General features: G+C 35.5%; 1 long non-coding RNA gene across 3 annotated transcripts; it reads left to right on the top strand.

Moving 5' to 3' along the window:
• The first annotated feature begins 830 nt into the window (after positions 1 to 830).
• On the top strand, positions 831 to 24,271 carry LOC134550600 (uncharacterized). 3 transcript variants are annotated; one of them, XR_010080372.1, is made up of 6 exons: positions 831 to 4,180; positions 5,545 to 5,608; positions 7,233 to 7,296; positions 10,776 to 10,911; positions 16,636 to 16,750; positions 22,319 to 24,271. It is a non-coding gene; the product is annotated as an uncharacterized LOC134550600 (long non-coding RNA). The 3 variants fall into 3 exon arrangements; XR_010080377.1 differs by lacking the exon at positions 10,776 to 10,911; XR_010080371.1 differs by lacking the exons at positions 10,776 to 10,911; positions 16,636 to 16,750; positions 22,319 to 24,271 and having other exon boundaries at positions 7,233 to 7,635.
• The last annotated feature ends 360 nt before the right edge of the window (positions 24,272 to 24,631 follow it).

Here is a 24,631-nt window from a genome sequence, read left to right on the forward strand (position 1 = left end):
TTGATAACTATATCTTATGCAAATACCTGACACTTAAATTATAAGAAGATAAAATGTTCTCAGCAGAGTACAGATACTTAAAGATAACCTAAAAGTTATACCATTAGAAAAATTAGAAACATAGGGTCAAACTTCTCAGTATTATGGATTATCAATACTCTTTTGACTATGAAAGAAAGATGGTCTAAAGAAAATTGTCCAAGACATATAAGTGACTTAGAAGCTCAGCCGTAGAGAACTCCATCCTACTTTGTGTAGGCACATTTTCAACCCTGTGGCTTATTTCTTCTGCAAAAGATTTAAGAATAAAACATCTTAGATGATTCATCCTCCTCTTCAGGAGCATTCAGGGTGATATAATTGAGAGAAAATATTTCACATAAAATAACAGGCACAATTTTTCATCATAAGAAGACAAATCCTCTCTTTCACCTTATCTTCAATATGCTACAGTCTAGTGGCTGGGACACTCCTGGGGAATTGAGATAACCTTGCCAGTGGAAGATTACAGCCAGTTTATATCACAAGTTGATTTGGCCATTGTGCTGCCAATTTTTTTGAGACTAGCTCTTTAGACATAGACTCATATAGAATGGTTAGGATTGGAAGGAACCTTAAAGATCACCTAGTTCCAACCCTCCTGCCATGGGTAGGGATGCCATTCATCAGATCCCATTGCTTATGCTACTCATCCACCCTGGCCTTGAACACTGACAGGGATGGAACAGCCACAACTTCTCTGGGCAACCTGTTCCAGTGCCTCATAACCCTCTGAGTACAGAACTGCTACCTAATATTTAATCTAAACCCATCCTCTTTCAGTTTAAAACCATTGCCCTTTGTCCTGTCACCCATCTCTGGCCATATAAAAAGTCCCTCTCTCCACTTTTCATAAGCCCCCTTAAGGTATTGAACGGCTTCAGTGAGGTCTCCCTAAAGCCTTTTCTTCTCTAGACTGAATAACCCCAGCTCTCTCAGCCTGTCTCCATAGCACAGGTGTTCCAGCCCTCTGATCCTCTTCATAGCCTCCTCTGGACCTGCTCTAACAGGACCATATCTTTCTTGTGCTAAGTACCCCAGAGCTGGATGCAGCACTCCAGTTGGGGTCATGTGAGAGCACAGTGGATGGGGAGAATCCCTTGACCTGCTGGCCACCTTACTTTTGATGTAACCTAGGAAGTGTTTGGATTTCTAGGCCTGAGTGCACACTGTTGACTCATGTCTACATCCACAAGAACCCCTAAGTGCTTCTCCAGGTGACTGGTCTCAATGGGTTGTCCTAGTCTGGGAATACCACAATCCAGGTGCAGCACCTTGCCTTGGACTTGTTGAACATCATGAGGTTCTTATGGGCTGATACACACACACACACACACACACACACACACACACATACACACATACACACACACTTCTCTAACTCCTTCAGCTTCATTTCCCTTCTGCTAAGCACAGAGAGTCTGTCTGTCACTGAGTCCATTCCTCTCTTTCACAGTTGTATTTTAAGGGTGGGAGGGTGTGTTCTGGTTACATTCAAGGTTAGAGAGGAGGGCATGAGATGACTGAGCATGAGGATGAAAACAATATGGACTGCAAAGTTAGAAGATTCCAGCATCCCAGCTGTCCTGTGATTTTGTGCATGGAATGAGTGGTGTAAGCCTATCATATAACTGTATGCTACAGCCCTCCTTATGGCAACGACAAAGAACTGGGTTTTTCAGACATAAAAATCATCAGGATTAGTAAATGTATTGCAAAGTCCTTGCATATGTGTGACTGCACAGTAGCCGTCGCTCAGGAATTTTCTGGCTAGGGCCAAGGTGTAAGGGATGAACATATGACAATTCAGTCTAAGCCAAAAAAAGAAGTTGCATGGGAGAAAACAAAGAGGTAATGATTAACTAATTTTTTGATTTCCAAAGTATTGAAACCTGGTATTCTTATCTTGCTGGCATTGTCTTTAATGAATTAAATTATTGTTGTGTGCAATAGTTTGTCTTTAAATATTTTCCTTGCTGCACACATGTAATACATACAAAAACACTCATACCTACTGTAAAAATTCCTAATTCCTATTAGCTGAAAAGCATTAGAGCTGTCACTGCCTCTTGAATAAAAGGTCTGTATAGCGTAACTGTATACTTCAGATATAACCTAGAATGAGTTTTTAGGGCAACTTTCTACTAGCTTTGTTTAAGCTACACAAAGCAGCTAGAACTGGGACCCAGTCCTGTTCTCAATAGTTGTAGTTTAATACACCATTCCTCAAATTAGGAGCTGTAAATATTTGTAATTGCCTACAACTTTGCAGTAATTGAAATAAGGCAGTCATTAAACCTCGTCTTCCTGTCCAGTTATCTGTGCTTTTTTCAGGAATGTTTTTGCCCTTAACTAATGCCAATAAATGACAAGTTTTGCAAAACAATTGCTATATGAAATGTACGTATATTTGATATTCATTTCCGAGTTTCTCCACAAACTACCCGGAGTGATATAGAACTTATTGCTGTATTCCTAGAAAAGATGATTTTATAGTACTGATATACATTAACATGGAGCTGTAGAGGCCTATATTTGGAATGGCTCATGTGTGTGTTTATACTTTATGAGTGGAACCCTGGAACCCAAATATAAGTGCATATAGAAACATGATAAGGTTTTGTTCTGAAATTGAAGGCTCTGAAAATACAAGAGCACAATTTTAAAAAGAATACACTTCATAAAGAAACATATCCTCAATCTCAAATTAACAGAGATGGAGACACTTAACAATCTCTGGAAATAAACTGAGAACGGCCTAAAGTAGTAGCACATATTATGTCAAGAAGTGGAGTACTTAAATTATTTCCTGCATTTTAAATCTAGAATGTTAGTTTGGCATCTCATCTATTTATATTATATATATGTATGAGATAGATAGATAGATAGATATACACACATATATATCATATGTATATATACCTATATATATATCATATGTACAAGGTATATAGGTATATATAGCTATATACATATATATATGTATGTATGTGTTTGTGTCTGTGTACATGTATAATAGCTACTTAAGAAAGAAAAAGAAAAGCACCAATGAGCTGTTTCCTACTGAACGAAAATCTGATCTACCAGGATCTTGAACACAGGGAGGCCCTTCTTTCCAACTTCTATGGACATCTTTCAAAAATAAATTTCCAGAGCCAAATTCCTAAATATGGCTCAGGCTGGCATGACAGATAGCTCAGCCTGCAGTAGCACCTCTTTCTTCACAACAGGCAAGGATAAAATATGAAGTTTATTGTAAAGTAAAACTTATGGCCCCAAAAATATTTGTAGGTCTCCCAAGTTTGGTAGCTACTCATATGGACTTTTAAACCCCCAGTTTTAAAGCACCTGAAATCCATTTTCAGCTTTTGTGTGTCTTATTGCTGTTTATCCTCACCAGGATCTCGATTAAGATTTGCTTTAAAAGCTTTTCTAAATTGGATTCTTATTACTAAGAAGAAAAGTAGTATCTCTGTTTACCTTTACAAATGGGAAAATGTTTGACTGAATTTGTAGTCACAGTACTTTGGTAAAGAATGAAAGACAATTAAATCTAACTGGGAAATTTGATAAATAATTCACTGCGAGAGCTGAGAGATGCATTGATGTCATTTAGGTTTTGTCTTTTTTTCTTTTATATGTTCTCTGTATTCTTCACTCATATATCTGTAGTCTATTGTATTAGTGACCAGTTTTCCCAGTACTGTCCATGGCCTTTTCCTAAGCAGAAAGATAAAACAAATTCAGAGCTCCAAGCCCCGGGAGGTAAAAGGCTCTGTGCTATCTTGGTTCTTCCTGGGAACCAAGGCCAAGAACAGCTCTTCCAGATACATTCTCATGGACAAAGTACAGCCAGTGCTGAAGGGGGGACTCCAGAGAAGGAGCTTGACCTGGGGGGGAACTGCATCACCTCTTGTGCTCCTAATTGGTGTTTTTTATCAATTATGCTAATTTCATAAAACCTTTAAAATGTACTCATCCCTGGGAGTTGGAGTGGGGAGGGCACTTTTGTGGACATCTTTCTGTAATTGCTTCTGAAGGCCCTCAAATAAAGATCCCCTTTTATATTACCTCCCTACTAAAATTATCTCAAGTTTCATTTCCAGGTTGGGAAAAAGGCAACAGCACAGTAGTTTTTCTGGTAAGAAATCCACAAAGATTTGTTGTTTTCTGAAGCTGAACAAGTCTAGAATAAAAGTGAGCACCTGAAAAGAGCTATTGCATGCAACATTATGCAATTTCTCACAGTCAAGTTTTGCCAAGAGCTTGCATTAGCTTTTTCTTCATGGGATTCTGAAATATTCTCAGTATTTTCTGTTGAGATCTTTGAACAAAATCTTATGAGATCTTCAATATAAAACTTGGGTTGATTTTCAAACTCAAATAATACAGTGATCAGTGACAGAATTACTATTTGAGGCTGAGTCTGTGGTACATGCATGGTTTTTACGTCTGTCAGCTAGTACTGTAGTTTGTGTGCAACTATATCATTATTCCAAACAAAATACAAACCTCAGGGGGTACAAATTCAACCTAGATAAAACAAAAACCCATAAACCAAATAAAATCCTTTCCCACATGAAGGAAAAGAAAAATATGCTGCCATTATATTAGACAGCAAAATCACAGGTTTTTACAAATATCTATGAAAGAAATAAAAGACTAGCATTTAATGAAATTTTGCTTTGATATTTAATGAAAAAAAACACATGCTGTTGTTGAAGAAGTTGCAATTATAGTGAATTAAACTGTTTGCTAAATAGAATTTGGATGTAAAGAGACAGATTGCTAGGAGAGACACAAAAGTGAATATTGGGGATAATAATACTTTCATCAGGGAAATAATCCTAAATGTTTCTAGGTCTATGGAGGTTATTCTTTTCTTGGCTGTATGTAAAAAAAAAAAAAAAAAGTGATTTGTAGAAGCTATGGTTTTTTCTTCAGCTTTCTTTTTTAATGCCAAATTTTGAATTTTCATGATACTACCCAAAGATTCATGTTCCTTTGTTTTCGTATGTCATAGGATTAGTCTGCAGTAAATAAGAAACATTCTGAAATATGTAACAATTATGAAGATTATATGGATTTGATAGTTTGTCTTTTTGGACTTTTTAGACACCCAAATGAGAATGAAATTACTGTTATTTGAAAAAAAAATGTTTGTCTATAAAAACTTACATTTAAATTATCATAATTTAAGACTGCCACTAGACTTCATAACTTGATTTGGTATCACTTAAAGGTGCATACCCACCTAGTGTTTTCAAAGGAGACAGGGCATAAAAGAGATGGAAAGCAGTGAGCTGGGCTTGTAGTTTATTAAAGCAGAATGGGATTAGCAGCAGCAAAATTGTTAATGTATTATTACATAAGAATTTAAATATTGCATGTGAGCCCAATTGATTATAAAGTAGTATTAAATTAATTCAAATGAAAACACTGATGCACTAAGAATGGTGATAAGATTCTTCTTTCAGTCTTTGATATATTGTCCTGGTTTGTTAGGTAACTACAGATATGTCTTTTGACCTGGAGAACTGAGAGTCTACTCAAGATTGCCTCACATTTGGTATGATATTTCTTGATAACTAAAGAACACCAGCATTATTATTCTCTCTGTTTAGCTAGACCTTTTTCTGCTAGACATGATATTGGGCTTGAAGTCATTTTGATAACTTTCCAGGGAGACAGGTTTTATTAAAAGTATGCCATATAGACATTTTCCCATCCTGTACCTGCTCAGAATGCTGTCCTCTGTCCTATTATCCAAATTAATGAATTAACTGAGAGTTTGGAGTTCAAATTTGTGTGTGGATCTCATTGTTGATTTTGATTTCTGTTTTTACTTGTACTTTCAATGCTTTGATTTGAATTTTGATTTTTTTTTCTTTTTTTTTCTTGATGTCATTTCAAGGCCCATGAATTTCAGGCAGGACATAATTTATGCCTGATTTCTAAAGCTCCTTAAGGATTTCTTTGTGGTTTCAGATAAATTATCTTGTTTTGGCCTGTATTTTTGCTTATTAACCATAACATATTGCACTTGGCAATACTTGTTCCACAAGATTTTTGCTGGGTTTGATATGCTCCATGACCATTAGCCTAGTTATGTGGATGTTAGCAGAGACATTCTCATTAGCTTCCATAAAAGCAGCCAAAGCAGAAAACTTTTGCAAAATCAGCAAATTGCTGTTTATAATCTCCAACAATGCACTAGCTCCCTAAATCAGCAGAATCACTCCAACTTGTTTCACAGGGAGTCTGGCCAGCATTCATATCATCAGAAAAGTTTTTTTAGAACCCAGCCTCTAGGAAGTAACAAACTTGTAAGGCTTGTTAACAGTACTTGTGATGGGATTTTTGATATAATTTCTGATTAAAGCTCCTCCTCAAATAGGACATACTGCAATTAGAAATTAATTCCAATTGATCACTTACAAGGTGAAGAATTCAAAGGAGGAGTTCTTCATTTCATTAAAATTAAAATGAAATTCATTAAAATGAATTCATCATTCATTAAAAAAATAAAACAGACATATTTATACCACTGAAGATAGGTTTCAGATGCTTTTGCTTACTCTCAGAAATCTTATATAATGAAACAGTGATGTCACAATCAATCTGATAGATGGAGAAAAAAAGAAAAGTTGATTTTTTCTTTCCATGACAGCAAATATTAACATATTATGTACATTGATGCATACAAAAATCACATAATTTAGAAAATATCCTCTGCCTGAAATGTGCTTCAGCATAAGCATTGTAGTTAGAAAAGGAAAAAAAAAAAGATAGGAAAAAACCCTCAATTTTTTTTCATAGAATATGATGATTTTCTAGTGTTTGTACTTAATAGTCTTACTTTATTCTGTTACTGCACTTATACATTATCACCTACTATATGAAAGACAGATCTTGCCAATTCCTTTCATCAAGTATCCACTCCCTATACTTCTTTTCCTATCCTTAATTGATTGCTGTGTTAAAATTTTACATAAATCTTTATCCTTCCATAACTACATTTTTTATAGAATAGCAATATTCTGTAAGGAGAGAAAGAGCTTCCGTTTTGGTGAAGACATCTGAAATGTTCACAGACCAAGAGGAAAAAAATTGTATATTTATTTGCCTTATCAATTTTGAACATTCATTAGTTAAGTATTCACACATTATTTATCTTTTCTTTTTCTCTACAGCATGGAACCCAAGGACAGTGTTTCAGAAAGGCAGTACGCACAGTTCAAAGAAATAATGTTTAAGGTCATTATTGCAGCACTGAAGCATTTGCTTTCTCTCTGTGCATCAAACTGACAGTTTTGATGACAGATAAGAACTGTTGTTTCTTCCAACTTCTTTCTCAAAATAATGTGGGGTTTTTTTCTTTTAAGCAATTGTCTTTCATGTTTATTTAATTTAATTTTGCAAACTGTAGAACTGGACAGGAAAGCAGATGTGGCCTAAAGTTGTTGTTATTCACAAAAATCTTCAAATCTTAGTGAGGAGAAACCATTTGATGAACATGACCAATGAAGCTGTCATTTGACAAACAAATGTCATTATAACAGATACCTTTGAGTATACGTGGTTATTTTGCTTCTGTTAAAGACAAAATAAAAGATAAACAGAATATTAAGTATTTTTTCTGTAATTTATGAGAGTGAAATTTAAAATTATTGCAATGATCTTTCAAGAACTATTTCAGAAATAATTCAAGTGCATTTCAGAAAGCCAGAATTCCTGTCCCTGATCTGAAATAATGCAGAAGTCCTAATATTGAACTTGGAATAAAATAAGGCAGGAAAAAAAAGTGAAAATAAAATCTTAGAAACTCTTTTTCAAACAATTTCAATTTCTAAGGGCAATTTCTCACATACAGCGATTAAAATAAGAAATATGGTACACAGGAAAGAATTAGAACCCAAAACCTTTCTGAACATGATCATTGCATATAAAAATTCTAACTTCTAAAGCTGCAGCATATGGAAACAGCAGGAGTTATTACACTTAATAGTGTGATTCAAAAACTTAAATGCTGTAATTCAGCCTGTATTGATCTGACTCCAAGGTCACTGAGAGGTCTGAAAAGTGGTGAGGATGGCTGCACTTAAGAGAGAGCAGAGGACTCAGATAAGCATAAGCCTTTCCAGAAGCAATGATCTGGCATCAGAGTAGCTCTTGTAAAATAATAACTAACCACACAAATCAAAACCAGACATGTGCACACACATGCTCAAGTTCAAGCACCCATGTACACACAGGGGCAGCTACAACTGTGACATACTCAGTGGATTTGGGGAAATGATTCCCGTGATCCTCATTTCTACTTTTTATGAGTCATTTAAGCATCTTTCCCTTAATTTCAGAGAAGTAATCTCTAATTTTAGTAATGATATCTGGTTGAAACCAAGGGCACTTCACACTTTTGCTCCCACGGGCAATCTGGAAGACATTCACACAAGTCAATATCCACTGGCACAATGAATGGTCACTAGATTATTTGCTGCCCTTAAAATTTTGCTCTCCAAGGTGACTACCTGCTCTGCCAGTCTGGTAGGACCTGTTCTACGGATCCCTGATGCCTCATATACTTATTCTTATCTTTCTTTTAATGTTTGACTGCACTATAACTGACTGATCAGCTAAAATAGCATTGGTTAGCTGGCTATCTAGCTCCAACAGTGGATCCATTCCCAAGCCTTGAGTAGCACAATATCTCTTGGTTTCTACTAACTAAGTTTCATTTTATTGCTTAGCTTGCTACTGGATTTCGGTTTTTGGTAGTGAATTCACTGTTTAGCCTTTTGACTTGATTTCTGACACTGTGCTGAACCCACATTAACCTTTCTACCATTTTTTCTCCCCTCATATGCTCTTTAATTCACTATCTTCTTAGTGTCTTCTTCCTTTCCTTTCACCCTCTGGCAGGCTACCACATTCTTGTCATTTTGACTGCCCTGCAATAGATGATGTGCACTCTCATAGCTTTCAAGCTACTGATAGCTACCATATTTCTTTTTTTCATGTGGCAGGAAGCCAGACTTAAACATAAAACAAATAAACAGCATAAAGTATTAGAAAACTGCAAGCTCTAACACTTTTTATTTCTTGATTTCAGCTCCACCCTAATCCCTAGAGCAAGACTGTTACACTACTACTTAAGAAAAACGATGTAATCATTAAACCCTCAATGTCCACTTTAAAGTGTTAACTTCTCCAAGTCCACTGTCCTTAATTTTGCAAAGGAATATAATTTCCTTTCATTAATATTGACATTTTGTCCCAGTGGCCAGAGAAAAAACTCTCCTGAAAGACTCTTATTCCCTTTTATCCTTTTAATCCTGATCATCTGTAATCTTATTCTAGCCTAGAAAACAATAGTGAGGATTTTTTTCTTCCATCTGTACATGTTAAATTTTAAAGTGAGAGCTAAAATACTCATGACTGGGAAAAAAATAATATTGTATATAGTATTATCATATGGCTCACCTAATGACCCACATTGGGTTTTTCAGATTTTTTAATTTTAGGGTTAAAAAAAATTATATTCCTATGCAAATTACATTCTAGATTTCTTCTTAAGAAGTGTCCAGTGTAAGTAAAACAAGCCTCAGGAATGAAGCGTTTTAGTGCCTTTGTTAGCTGATCTGTAAGCCACTTGCCATCTTGGAATATCAGAACCTTTCATCCAAACCAGAACGAATCATTTCACAGTAGAAAGGTTACTTTTGATATAAACACAAAGGGGCACATCATGGTTTAACTGCAAGTACTTTTGCTTCCTTAATTTCAAGTACCCAAAGTAACTGCAGTTCCTGAATATTTGTGAGATCTTCTTTATATTATATACATAACATTATATAGAGCAAGACCATTATATAACTAGAGCAAGAGCAGGGAGAGGGGCAAAGATACTACTGATGGTTCTTGGTACAAGAATGTAGTTAAAAAGATGGTGTAGGAGAGATAAGAAAATTTAAACCTTTTTTGTTTTTATTTGGCAGTCACAGATTTGTGAAAATCCTTAAGGTATTAAGGGCTGACTAAACTAATGTCAGCTGGAATTTTGGGATGAATGTATTTTGATTTCTTCCTCATACTGAGATCCTCAAGATGAAATTACATAATTAAGCAATGGATACAATCTTTATTAGAATTTAAAATTAAACATGAAAATTCAAAATAAGAGAAGAAAGAATAGAAAGTTTTGAAGAACTTTGCTAATACAAACTTCAACAAATACTTTAGAAAGCCCCTGCTGTCAATGAAAAAAATGAGATTTTCTTAGCTGCAGTGTGCTCTGCTCAGCAATTTCTCTTTGTGCTGCAAACTTTCAACTCCTTGCGTTAGATTTTCCTGTCTCAAAATCTGCTGTCCAAAAGACTGAGTTTATTCATTTTCTTCCAGGAAAAGATAAAAGGATAAAGCTCCTTTTTAGGGAGTTTCACCAACACAAGTTTCTCCCATTTTAAAGGAATGTAGAGTGAGTATTCTGTTGAGCCCTGTGTGCAGTTTAGGGCACCACAATGTTAGAAAGGCATTAAGCTATTAGAGAGCATCCAAAGGAGGCCCGTGAGGGTGGTGAAGGCTCTGGAGGGGAAGCCACAAGAGGAGCTGCTCAGGTCATTTGCACTGTTCTGTCTGTAGAAGACTGAGGGGAGACCTCACTGCAATTGCAACTTCCTCAGGAGGGGAGGAGGAGGAGCAGGTACTCATCTCCTCACTCTCATAACTGCTGACAGGACCCGAGGAAATGGCATGAAGGTGACTTGGAGGAGAGTTAGGTTGGATATGAGGAAAAGGTTTTCCACACCGAGGGTGGTTGGACACTGGAACAGGCTCCCCAGGGAAGGAGTCACAGCACCAAGCCTGACAGAGGTAAAGAAGTGTTTGGACAATGCTTTCAGGCATATGATGTGATTCCTGGGTGTCCTGTGCAGGGCCAGGAGTTGGACTCGATGATCCTGGTTGGTCCCTTCCAGCTCAGCATATTCTATGACATATAGAGCTATTGTCCACCAGAGATTATAAAAGTAAAATTCTGTACCTTGAAGCTGTCTGAAAATCTGGTGTGCCATGGCCTGTGCATGGTGACCCATGACCTAGAGAATTGCTGTTTATCTCCTTGTGATTACCATGAGGAAGTTCCCAAATTTACCATTTGGGTAAGTCCAGTTCACACAAAAAAAAATCTGCATGTATTTTTTTCCTAATTATCTCTATTTTAGAATCAGATTCTTTTTTTACTTCCTTGCAGTATATAATCTCAGTAAGAGATTATAAATGTTGATGGGCTATTTATTTTTAAAGCACTATATATGCATATACATGTAAGTATGTGTATATATATATAAACATATAAAAATAAATATGCACAAATATACTCCAGTCATCTGCCTTTGCATCCCCTAGCACCAGTACCTTTATGAACTCCCGACCCCGTGCTGAACATTGACTGAACATCCTGCAGCTCATCTCAGTGCTACTGTGCAGTGTCAGAACACTTGGCTGCAAATCAAACAACATTTTCTTTTTTTTTTTTTTTAAGTTCTCAAAGAAAGTTTTAAAAGGCTGAAGGTGACGTTTTGGCCTTGAAGCTTACTTCACATTGTTGAGATACAGAATTTTCTTCCTTATGCCCTGAAGAAAAATTTCTGAATGGGAAGAACAAAAATAACATTTCCATGTGTACTGATCTCTATACAGGAACACAGTGGCTTGATTCACAGTGGGCATCAATATTGCCTACAGCCAATAGTATATTTTGAGATCATTGAAAGTTAGTCCAGGTACTGTGCTCATTTTATGATTTAGCAGTTTTTTTCCACTGGTTTGGAACTTCCTAATTGTTTTTCATTTGAAACAGCAGCAGGTTAAGCTCCTTATCCTTGTGAATTGTTGTCGGGTATATACATTTGGCTGCAGTCATATTCCTCTCCTTCCCTCCTACCTCTCTCCCTCCCCTCCCCTCGCATCTGATTTTTTAGCACCCTAAAAGTACTTGTTACTCCAAGACTGGAAATTTTAAATTTAAGTTGGAACTGAAAGAAGGGAAACACTGAACCAGAAATCAAATAGGAAATCTACAGCAACTCACAACGTTATTTGCACTAACATAAGGTCCCAAGAGCCTCAAATTTTTTCAGCAGAACCTGAAAGAATTCATTATTTTGTTCAGTCAGATACTGAAACTAACTTTAACAAAAACAACAGATTCTAAAGAGCTGATGTAAATGCAAATAGACAAATTCCCTTGATCTACTTCCTCCTTATGTACTGTCTTGACAGAACTGCTGAGCTTTCACTTCTAGAACAAAGTTGAAGTTTACCTTTCCTATAAAGTGTTTTGTATGGCTTACACAGTGCCTTGAAGAAATCAGAGTTGGGGGATTTTTTCCCCTTTAAATTACTCCTTTTTATACAGCATGTTTCTTTTTGTAGACATTTTTACTGTTGTGATGTGATAAAATGTTGGTCCAGAAAGATATAATACATGAATTTATATAAATACATTTCTATTTCTTTTAGTTTATAAAGCAATGATGAAAAAATATTTGCAAAGAATTAACCAGAAGAACTATGCTGTGGTGTGAAAACAAATCTTGAAGAGCCAATCAACTCTGCATACCTATTTAGTTGTTATCTGCAAATTGGTTTTCAGCCTGAATTACAATAGGATTTTGAATGAATAGTCAGGGAATTTAGTTTGCTACAAGGTTACATTGCTTCAGTTGGAATGTCTTCTGCATTTGTAGTATTAGAAGACAACATCCAATAAAACAGGTGAGTGTTTCTGCCTTTTACTTCATAAAATCTTTTCCTGACAGGGCCAAGACAGTCTTGTCTGAACCACGAAAACACAGACGAGTGCAATTTAGGTTACAGTTCTACTGTCTGTGGACAGCATGAAATACATGTCATGGCACACTAATGGCAGTAATAGCAGCAGTCCCTACATCACTGTTCAAAACTCTTTCAAACACTACCTTTGGTCACAAGAAAAAAAAACCAGTCTGACTCTGTTCAAAAGCTGAACTAAAGTTCAAGAAGACATGAGCTGCAGACGACTAGCTGTATATTTTTGTCTTTAGCAGGTGTCAGGCTCCTTCAAATAAGCCTGTATACTGTAAATCTGACTGCCTTCATTTCCCTTAAATCTGGAACTGTACAGCTTTACATTAAGTAAACGAGGACATGCATTGGACTCTCTTTTCACAAACGTTAAATTTTTTCTCCCTTCCAGTATCTTATGAACAACAAAGTGATTAAAGTTGCGAGTCGAAAGGTTCTGAATAGACTACTAATGTATTGTTTTCATAATAAATATCCCACAGCATGAAAGCAGAAAACAATAAGCTTTCCTCTTTACTTTTCCCAAAAAAGCTTTCTTGCATTCCCTTTAGGCCACTTATTTGCATCTTTATACTGAAATGAGCAGATTGCTCATTGCAATATCTGTCTACATTCTCTCTCATAGTTTATATTCAGTGTCTTTCTTCCCACTTGCTATCTAGAAATTTACATTCCAATTCACTTGTTCTTGTATCCTAAGCTTAGCTTAGAAAAGTCAAACTTTGCTAGCCTAGGGTATACTGATCTGCAGTTCAGCGTCTTTATACTCCCAAAAAGCCTTGGCACTACTGTTTGCTGCTGATTTCCCTGGCCCTATTTCAGTTAGTCTAACTTTGGACATGCAGCAGGATATCACCATTACCTTAGCCTAGGGAGCTCGTAGATGTTGCACCCAGGTATCAGTCTTACGGTACACAATAAATGGACCCACATTTATTAGGACTGAAATCAATTTTGACTCCTAGTATATATATGTCTAGTTATCTGCACACATGCATATTTTAAGCCTGTTTAAAAATATTTTAATTTTTATTTTTTGATACTTAGAAAGCAATTGTTTTCTAAACCACTTATATATATATATGTAAATGGTTTTGAATATATATTGACCAGTGAAAAAAGATAAAAGATAAAAGCTGCATGGAATTTATAATAAAATTCCACATAAAATCACATAGTAAAACACTGGAAATAAAATATTTGGAGCTTTTAAAAAGTTTTAAACAAAATACATTTTCATTTAAAAATTCTGATTTGTTGAACAGTTCTTCAAAAGATATTGATTTCGATTTCTCTGGATTTTTTTCTTGTATCTGAATGAGACCAACAAAATTGATCCATGCTTTCTTTGCACTCTTTTTTTCTGTTTTATCCTCCTTGTAATTGAGAGCAAATGGCTGAAATCTGGATTCAAATTTCAGAGCTTGACTCCCTTAGATGAAGACAGGATTCATGTTGGATGTCCCAGAGACAATAATTTTCTCCAGGTCAAAGGCTTGTAGGTCTCCTTGGCTTCAAAGAGACCTCCAAATTCCAAAAAGATTGACCACTGTAAACAAGATACAATTGTTCTTTTCTAACCAGCAGCTCACAGGAAATTGGCAGTGTTGTGCTTTCTTATCAATATAATGGAAGTGTTTGCTCCATGCACCGGCCTGTGATAAGGATAAATAAAATATTGCAGAATTGAATATAGTAGAGGAGTCTAAATTTAGGGGTTTTTTTTCCAGTTGTTGTTAGAAGTCTGTGCTTGAAAAACAATGCTGGATTGTAAGCATTCCGAACACCTCTGCAAGTGTGACTCAGATGCAGTCCCTGCTGATGCTAATGCCACTGCCTTCCCTGATCTTCCAACTGATCCCTGCTGGGAAAGATGAATGAAAATTTATCACAACTTCATAATAAGCTGTACAGGCTCAGAAACACTTATTTTCTGGCACAGTGTTCACTAAAAGAATTTCACAGACAACAACGTGTATAGTTCCTAGTGCTAAACACCATGCTTACAATGATTGACCTAGAAAGGAGGTTGATAAATGAGCAGCAATCAGTAGAGCAATGGTCAAGTTGAAAATGGCAATAATTATTTCATAGAATGAGTAGATGGATATCCAGTCCTAATTATTTCACAGAGTAAGTAGATGGATACCCAGTCCTCAGATTTACAACCTTCCTAGGGTTAAGTGGTGTCTATATAGCCAAAGTATTAATTTCCATTTTTTCTTGTTCAATTATCATTATGCTAGTATTGCTCACATTCATACCAAGCATCTCAGTGGAGCTAGTAATGTTTTACAGGAGTATATCACCTGATTTTTCTTAGCAAAAAAATCTACATCCATTTACACAATTCAAGAAGAAATCTCATTTTCCATCAAAACTATTTTTTCTAAGCTTTCCCAAGTCCAACTCCCTTAGCTGCTCCCCATAGGACTCACCCTCTAGACCCTCCACCAGTTTCATTGCCCTGCACTAGGCTTGCTCCAGCAATGCCATTCTGAACTAAGTGGCCCAAAACTGAGCACAGGGTTTGAGGTGTGGCCTCACCAGTGCTGACATCAGGGGAACCATCCCTTCCCCAGCTTGGCTGGCCACACTACTGCTGATCCAAGCCAGGATGCCACTGGCCTTCTGGGCCACCTGGGCACACCCAGCTCATGTTCAGGCACCGGTCAAACCAGCACTACCGGGTCCTGTTCTGCTGGCTGCTTTCCACACTTAGCTACAGACCAGCTAATCTAGATACATAAATGTTCTTGGGATTAAACATAATGGTATCATATCATATTGAGTAAACTCTGAAATTTCTTTAAAACCCCCAAACTTATGTTTTTAAGTACTAGGGGTTAGAAAGATGTCTTCTTTCTTCTATACTCATAAAGTTGTTTTGGTTGATGTTGTGGGGTTTTTTTTGTTTTGTTTTGGGTTTTTGTTGGTTTTTTGTTGGTGGTCGTTTTTGTTGTTGTTGTTGCTTTTGTTTTTTGTTTTTGATGTAGTCAAGAATTAAGAAGTAAGTAAATAAAATTAATGACCATTGAAATGATTCTTCTCCTTACTAGAATTAAAATTCTATTAAATCTATTTTGCATCTGATTTGCAATGGCAATACAAATTTCAAATTTGGCACAATGTTAATATTAACTGGCTTCTTCAGAAGAGGTGAAAAAGTCCTACTCTTCTAGTACCATGCACTATAAATATATTTAACCTCAGCTGTTGTTCTTGCAGTAATAAATTATAAAGATAATTATATGTTTAACACTGTTAAAGAATAGTCACTCACCTTTTTATTTATAAAGAAGGTCTTTGGGTTTTTCCCAGGTTTCCAATTCTAATCTTCCATATGTTCTTTTAGTGGAGTTTGGTTTAGAACTGATAATTGAATTTGTCTCAAAGTATTAGTCACTGACATTGCATCAATGATGGGAAAATTAGCACTCTTTCTCAACCCTATATTCATCCCATTGTTAACAGTCTTTCTGATCTAAATGCTACTCACTCCAGCTATGTGACAATATATTAAATTTTTTGAAGTTCAATTTGAACTGTTGCTAACACTGGGAGAGATAAATTATGACTGAAAAATAGTTATTAAATTCAGAAAAAACAGATAAACCCATAGCTTTAAAATTAGTGACATCTCACCATAAATCTAATCCTATTGTAAAAATTCGTTCACATCCTTTGCAATTCTGGATGGTGTTATGTTCCTTTGAATATTTCCTGATATAAGGGTTTCTTTCTTCACAGATCTGACTGTAGTTCGTTTATTGTTTAAGAAGCAGCCACACAAGGGGCAAGTATTTCAATTGCGGCTTTATGGACAGCATAAGCCTTTATTCAAGAAGCTGTCAAGTAGCTGCAGGTAAGAAATAGCAAGATTGTGTAAAGCAAGTTGAAAGATAAGTGCAGTATATGTTTATATTGTTCATTCATCAGATTATTTACTCCTTTCACCAGATCCTACATACAAACAAGTAGCAGTCTCTGTCCCCATTCATTTGTTCACATGAAATATCCTCCAGAGTACAGAAATAAGGTTTTGATGACAGAGAATTATTTCCCTGTTCCTTTAACAGTGCACATCTTGCCCAGCCCTTCTAAGAGTCTCATTTCCTTCTAAAGTCAAAAGATTAAGATTTTGTTTCTGCCTTTTCCTTTCCAGGCTGAAGAGTTTTAATGTAGCAGTTAATCAAACAGTTGTAACAATGTTCATTTTACAGCCCAGCTTGTAGGAAAACATAAATTAATGAAGAAAAAATATTTGACCTCTGCACTTTCACACATCCTTGATCCAAACTGAAAGAATATACATACATACATACCTGCATAAATATATGGAAAAGGAAATGATACCACAGATGTTTTGATCAGTGTCTGATATCACTGAGGAATTTAAGATGACTGTCAAAGAGACATAAATGCTGGAGAAACAAATGAGAAAATTGATTCAGCCTGATGGTCTCAGTAGCATATGCATATTTTGTGCCTCAGTCTTTTTATGTCATTTCAGTTTATACTACTGCAATGACCACAGCAGCTTATTTACCATTATTGAAAGTCTATCTGTGCTGCTTTCCCCTCACAAGAAATATGAACTTTCACTTTTTTCTCACTAAAAGGAGTATCCTTAAGTAAAGTAACATTCTTCGTACTTAATGGGTTGCCATCTGAACATTTTTGGTCCTTCAAATGTCATTTCTCTTTATCTATATGGAAAATCATAACTTTTCAATTAGCAGGTAAATACTGGAACTCAATTTCCTTTCAGACTTCTGATTCTTTTGTCTTAAACAAAACAAACAAACAAAAGGGAATTATTGTGCCAGGCATGTTGGAGCTTTTTAATAACTGTACTTAATGAAATATGCCTCTTATCAACACATGCATATTAGTACCTCATTGAAATTTTATAAACTGTAATCTTTACATTGTGAGTTATAATTTAAATAGATAGAGCAGGTATTTGGGTTTTTCTATAAAAATTTATTTTTTTGATTTTATTTTATTGATTTGTATAATAGTAAAAGAGTAAATTTAAGAATTTATTTTATTGATTTGTATAATAGTAAAATCTAAACGTGACATTTCAACATAGGAGGGCCTGATGGTCTAATGATGCCATTTATCCACATCACAGTGCATTTGTATCATCTATTATATATTACAGAAAGAGCATATAAGGTCCAAAAATTACAAACTTATCAGGAAATTATGGTGTTATAGTTTCATCAGGCCAAAAATAATTTGACCTGAATTACACTTGATTTAAATATTTAGTTTAGCAGAAATGAACAGTTTTCTGCTGAATATACAGTTTAGGATAGCTACTTAAACATCTGGCTATGAATAACACAGAGTGATACTTTGAAACGTGCTTCTTAGTATTCATAGAATTTTATTCCTACCACTCAGAGCCAACCTGTCATTATTATACTTGCTATTAACAGACTATTTCAGCTTGTTTATTTTGGAGGATAATGGCTTTTAAGGCTATGTATTCATCTTGTTACATGAGAATCATTCTTGCAATTCTTAGTAACATTCTTGGGAGCTACTCATACAAATCCTTACTGAATTAAGAATAAAGGCCAGCAAAAACTAAAAGAGCATTGAAGGCAATGAAAACAGTTGTTACAGAAGTTTAAAAGTCAGATTTTTGGTGCTCAGTGGCCAATTAGCTAATTTAACAGTATCTCCACATACACATATAAAATAGTTTTGATTTTCCTTGGTATTTCATCTTGTATGCAAGACTATAGGATTATTAAAAACATATTTAAAATAGACTTCAAATAATGCATGAAAGTTATCACCTAAAGGCCAGTAGGAAAATTTATTTGTTATTTATACCTTAGACATTTTCTATTATCTCATCTCTGGAAAAACATTCCCTCATAATTCTACATTTTTCCCTCCAAAATAGGAAGAGAAATCAAGTGACCTTTAAGCTACTGTAAATGTCATTTTGACCTGTGATGTGAACAAGAAGGAATTGAAAGTTTATTGATTAAATCCTCTAAATGTCTAGCAGACGTCCAATGCAAATAAGAGAGGAATGGAATTTCAGAGCTCTTCACAGTGACCTGACTTTTACTCCTGTCAAAAAGACACCCGTATGACCAGCTCAGAGTAATTAGCAGACACTGCGTCTCACTTGTCTTAAAAGTGACCTTCAACTGTATTAAACATTTATACTCTTACAGGTATACTGACAAGAAGTAAGTCTCCATATAAAATACCCAGAAAAATGCTGCACCTGAACTCTTCCAGTTTAAGGTGCATATTCTTTGCACTTGTGTTTTCTCATCACCAATTGATAAATAAAAATGCCACATGATTCATTACCTCGAGGAAGAAAAAAAAAAAAAAAAAGGAAAAGAAGAACAGATTTGAATTTATTACCCTGTCTAATAATCTGTGTACTCAGTGAAAAACAGCTGGACTTTGGAAAAAAAAGTCTGCTCCTCTGCTGTGTATGCAATTTTTGTGCATGATATAAATTTGTGAAATTATGCCAATCACTAGCAAAATAAGCATTTGTTTGGAATTAAAATATGTTTGGGTGAGAAAGAGAGGAGCTGGGAATTTTCTTTAACATTTTCAGACAGGCATATATAATTTTGTCCCATGAATTGTCTGTAACAAGTAATTTCATTCCATCAGGATCATTACATATCTTTTTCACTTAACTGTTGTTAAATGCTAATTGGCCTATGGAGAAAATCAATTATCATTTGTCAAGGACAGAAATTAAATTTATGTATTAACACTATCAAATCCAAGCAGAGAAAGTTATTAATGTTTTAGCATAATTAAGACATTATTTCAGTGGTTTAGAATTCAGTATGCTACCTTTTATATCAGTGATATTACAGACTGTGCAGCATCTTCTTGTTTCCCATTTGCTATGCAATCTGAGGTGAAGATTGACTATGAAAGGTACAGGATGCCACAGACTTTGTGTGGTTATAAATCGAATTAATGTCAAGATGGTTAAAGTGTTGGATAATGACTTTGGAATATTAATGAATAGCTCATTAGAAATATTAAGAGTATACAAACTAGATTATCATTTTAGTCTTAACACTGACACAGAGAATTCTAGTGAAAGAACATACCCACGTGCTCAGTTATCATACTTCTCTTAATCATAAAATCAATTGCATGGGGAAAGAAAGGAATGTGTTGTTGATGTGGGTAACTCATCTGGGTTAAATATCATCTGAAATACAGAAAGGAAGCTATTGAACTCAGTAAAAATGAAGTTAAGAGAGAATATAAATGAAAATGGCAGGTTTGACTGGCTAATTTGTAGATTTGGGTCTTACTAAAATTATATTGCACTGACAGTCATCCCTAGGTGTACTATTTTCAGCACGCTTTGTTGTACTCCAGATACACCCATAGTCAGACAATGTAACTCTGCATCCCCATACTGCTTTCTCCATTTCTTTCTGGGTTAGAGCATCTACTCAAACTGATTAGATGAAAGAAAGACCTTCATCTCTAAGCTTGGCTGAGAACTAGTTTTCAGAATTACTAGGTGACAGTCCAGGGATCTTCAGACTTTAAGACTAAGATGCCTTGGTAGGGTAAAACAAAGCTGAAAATAAGAAGAGGAGATAATGATACTGAATCCCATATTTTCTAATATTGCTCTTAATTTTACCATATCTTTCATGGCAAGGAGAAGAAGAAAAAAGGCCACCCAGATGAAAATAATTTTAAAGAGTAGGGAAAGGATACACAGAGCAACAGGAAGAAATGCAACATAAGAATTGTGACTTGATTGTGGAGTAATATGAACAGAGAATGGAAAAAAATTGTTTGAATGTGTGGACATTCATTGGAATGTAATTTTATGGTATGGAAATGACAGGGTTATCTGATATGACGACTTCATTGGAAGTGGTGGGAGCAAGCTTATTTAGTGAAGGCAATTTAGATACCTAACACATGATTGAAAAGTTCAAAGTTATCAAATCAAGAAGAAACCAAAGTCATGAATCTGAATCCAGACTGCACCAGCTCAACTGTGACAGCAGTGCTCACCCCCCTGCTACTACCTTCAAAATAGAGGATCCCTGCTAAATGAGACAGAGCAGGTCCCCTGCCTCAGGGCAGAGATATCTCATGCAGAGATATCAAGAGATATCTCTGCCTCATGCAGAGATCCCAAGCCTGCATCAGGCTGAGACACAGAGAGGAAATTCCAGTAAAGTGTTGGTCCAGCAATGAAGTGAGTGATGAAACTCAGCTATACTCCCTTTATTCTCCAAAATGAGACAAACCCACAGGTTATGATATTGAGACAGAGGAGCACTACCTGCACCACTTGTTACTCAGTATAGAGACCTCTGATATCACTGATTCTCTCATTGCTTTAAGGAAGTGTCAATGAAATTCTAGATTTTGCTACTTGAGGCAAATATTTTTTGCATCTTAATCATTCCGTTTTGCTTTCCTTTCTTGATTAAGCCGTGAAAATAAAACAAGAAAATATCCCATGGAAACAGGTATTGAATAGACAATGCAAAGCTGGATATGAGTGAATAGAAAAGCTAAATTAAATTTCTCTAAATTTCTTTTCTGGAGAAGACAAGGTTGTACAATTTCCCCCCTCAACTCTGCTCTTGTGAGACCCCACCTGGAGTACTGGGTACAAGTCTGGTGTCCTCAACATAAGAAGGACACAGAACTGTTGGAGCAACTTCAGGGGAGGGCCATAAAGTTGATAAAAGAATGGGAGCACCTTCCCTAAGAACTGAGGCTGAGAAAGTTGGGGCTGTTCAGTCTGGAGAAGAGGAGGTTATGTGGCAGGCTCATAGCAACCTTTCAGTATCTGAAGGGGTTTACAGGTAAGCCAGAGAGGGGTACTTCACCAGGAATTGTAGTGCTGGGACAAGGAGTAATGGGTACAAATTGAAAGTGGGGAAGTTTAGATTAGATGTTAGGAAGAAATTATTTTCTGTGAGGATGGTGAGGCACTGGAAAACTTACCTAGGAAAGTTGTGTGTTCTCCATTCCAGTCAGTGTTCGATGTCAGGTTCAATTGGACATTGAGAAACTGGTCTAATGGGAGATATCTCTGTCTATGGCTGTTCTTTAAGGCCCCTTCCAACCCAAACAATTCTATAATTCTATGAAATCAGAGACTAACAATGTAAATCTTACATAGAAATTAAAATTCTTTTGTTAAATAATTGACAAGTATTATCAATTAATACTTATCAATGAATTAACAAAAGGGAAGAGGAAAATTGAAAGAGTTTTAGAGACTGATTTGATGCTAATGAAATGAATATCCAATAAAAAAGACAGAAATCAACACAAGTGAAAAAGAGTTGGGATTTTTTTTCAACACATAAAAAATATTTGGTTTGAGTTTTTTGGGAGGTTTTATTTAGCTTTTGTTTTTTTTTTATTTCAGCCCAACTGAAAGGCTTAGAGATAAAGAAGAAATCATTTAATCAAAATACTGTGACCTGAAGACCAAAGAAGTGAAACTAAATGTGTAAGTGTACAACATTGCAAATAAGGCAAAGATAAAGGAATGTTCCTGGAGAAAACACTGAACGCTTGATAAAATGTAGCTGCCTGGGCAGTTATGATTTTAATGGGAAAAGAAATCACTTGGAAGATGTGTTGCATAGACTGGAGAAGATGATCCAGATCTATGAAAAATTAAAAGGTCCTCTCTTTCAAATCTATAATATTACTTGATTGTGAGAGTACTAAATTTAAGAAAGGAACCCAAATCCAATCATCCTAATCAAACTACAAGAAGATCACTGGATCCAATTCAAAAGTGGATGCCTCACAAAAGAGGATTTTCACAGACTCTGAGAGTATCTTGCTCATGATGTCAAACTGTAAAATAATCTTCTTGAAAGGAAGATATGGAAATGAATGTTGTTAACAAATTACATTCATATTCAATAGCTGTTCATCTAAGTCACCTTTAAGTAAGTGAGGTAATTAATGAGGTTGGGAAAACACCAAACACAAATCATACCATCAAAGCAAATATATTATGATTTGTGCATACAAAATAGATAATTCCTTGGAATGCACAATAATGAGGAGGTATAATGTTTTTGGAACCTCTTTTTGCACAGATATTTTCCATGTCATTCTGTTCCTTTTTCCCCAGCTCCTGCGCTTTAGTCCTAAAAGTACTCAGTATGTCTGTATCTTTCCATTTGCTTCTTCCTCCCAAGAGGGTATTTTATTACTTTCATTCCAGCTCTGAACAGAGTAGTACTTTTTAAAATCTAGCACCACCTCTTTATGGAGGTATAAGCAGCATAACATGTAGTGTTATGAAGCAATGGAGGTGGCATCTATCACTTTGAAATCTGAGGTTACAATTCAGAGCCCAGAGTGTACAACAGTTTCAGCAAGACTGGAGCATTTCCTCCATGCAAATATTGAAGTTGATTCTCTGACCCCACAAAGTCGCTCAGCATATTATTGCTTATTTTCAAGGTTTAATTCTAACCTAACTCCTTTCTATGGCAATTATTTTCCTTATTGAAACTCGCAATTACTGTGAAAACATTCTTCTGAAATTGGTTTCTGTGCTGCAAAATAAGCAAAACTGCTCTATTGTTTTGAATAAAAAAAAAGATTTTTTGAGAAAATCTTGCCGTCATTTGTAAAAAAATTCAAATCCGCAGATTTTCCAAATGAACTGAATGAATTTGAAATAGAACTGATCTAAGTGCATTATGAAGATGTGATGTGCTTGTTTTATCTTGTTAAGCAGCAAGTTTTACTTTTCAATGTCATTTATATTACTCATTGAAATGAAAGTCAACTGGAGTATAGCTTAAAAAATCTATTAAGCATTTTCAAAATGGCCAGTCTTCCATGAAGAATCAGATTTTTCTTTTGAGCAATACAGGTTATTAATATACAACTTGGGTGTGCTTATTAGTCAAGGAGTCATGAAAGTTTTAGATTCTCATTAGAAAGATAGTCCAGTCCAGAAATATCTGTACCTTGCCTGCCCTTTCTCCTTGACTAACAGAACAGAGATCCTTTCCTAGTTAAACAGCAGCTAGAACTCAGAGCAGGCTATATGTTTCATCCTGTCCCATTGATATTTATTTCTGAGTTCTTAAGCAGTGTTCTCTATTGCCGTGAAAATATTCATTCCTCCAGCACAATTTCTGAAACATTTTTTTTTAAGAGTTTGCTTCATCATTATATTTACAGATACACACACATATATACTGAAATATTTGTAATCTGTTTCTTTAGAAAACCTGTATCTTCAAAATATGTCACTATTAAATACTACAATGAAACTGTTTTCCTCTGTTGAACACTTTTCATTATTCATATATATGGTTGAACATGACATACATTTTTGAATAGTCATTGCACACCTTACCCCAGCAGGCCTCTTCAGATGTGGTGAAAATACTTACCACATCCTAAGTTTGCAAAACTATTAAAGGGAATCATTGACTTTTACTTCCAGTTAATTTGATTAAAAGAGTATAAGTTCCAAAACCATTTGTCTTTGTTATTTCAAGGAAAAATTATTCAAAGTGTGACTACTCCTTATTCTTTTTGGTTCTCAACTTGTGATTCCTTGTCCATACAGATGTCTTTCTCCTAAGAGGAGATACTAGACTGAAAGCTACCTACATGACAGACCTGTAAGCAGTCATGGCTTTCCTCATCTATATCTCATGCCACAGCTCCACTGGACTCTCAGAATCAAGTGTTGCAG

This window comes from Prinia subflava, chromosome 1 (assembly GCF_021018805.1).
Source record: "Prinia subflava isolate CZ2003 ecotype Zambia chromosome 1, Cam_Psub_1.2, whole genome shotgun sequence".
NCBI lineage: Eukaryota > Metazoa > Chordata > Aves > Passeriformes > Cisticolidae > Prinia > Prinia subflava.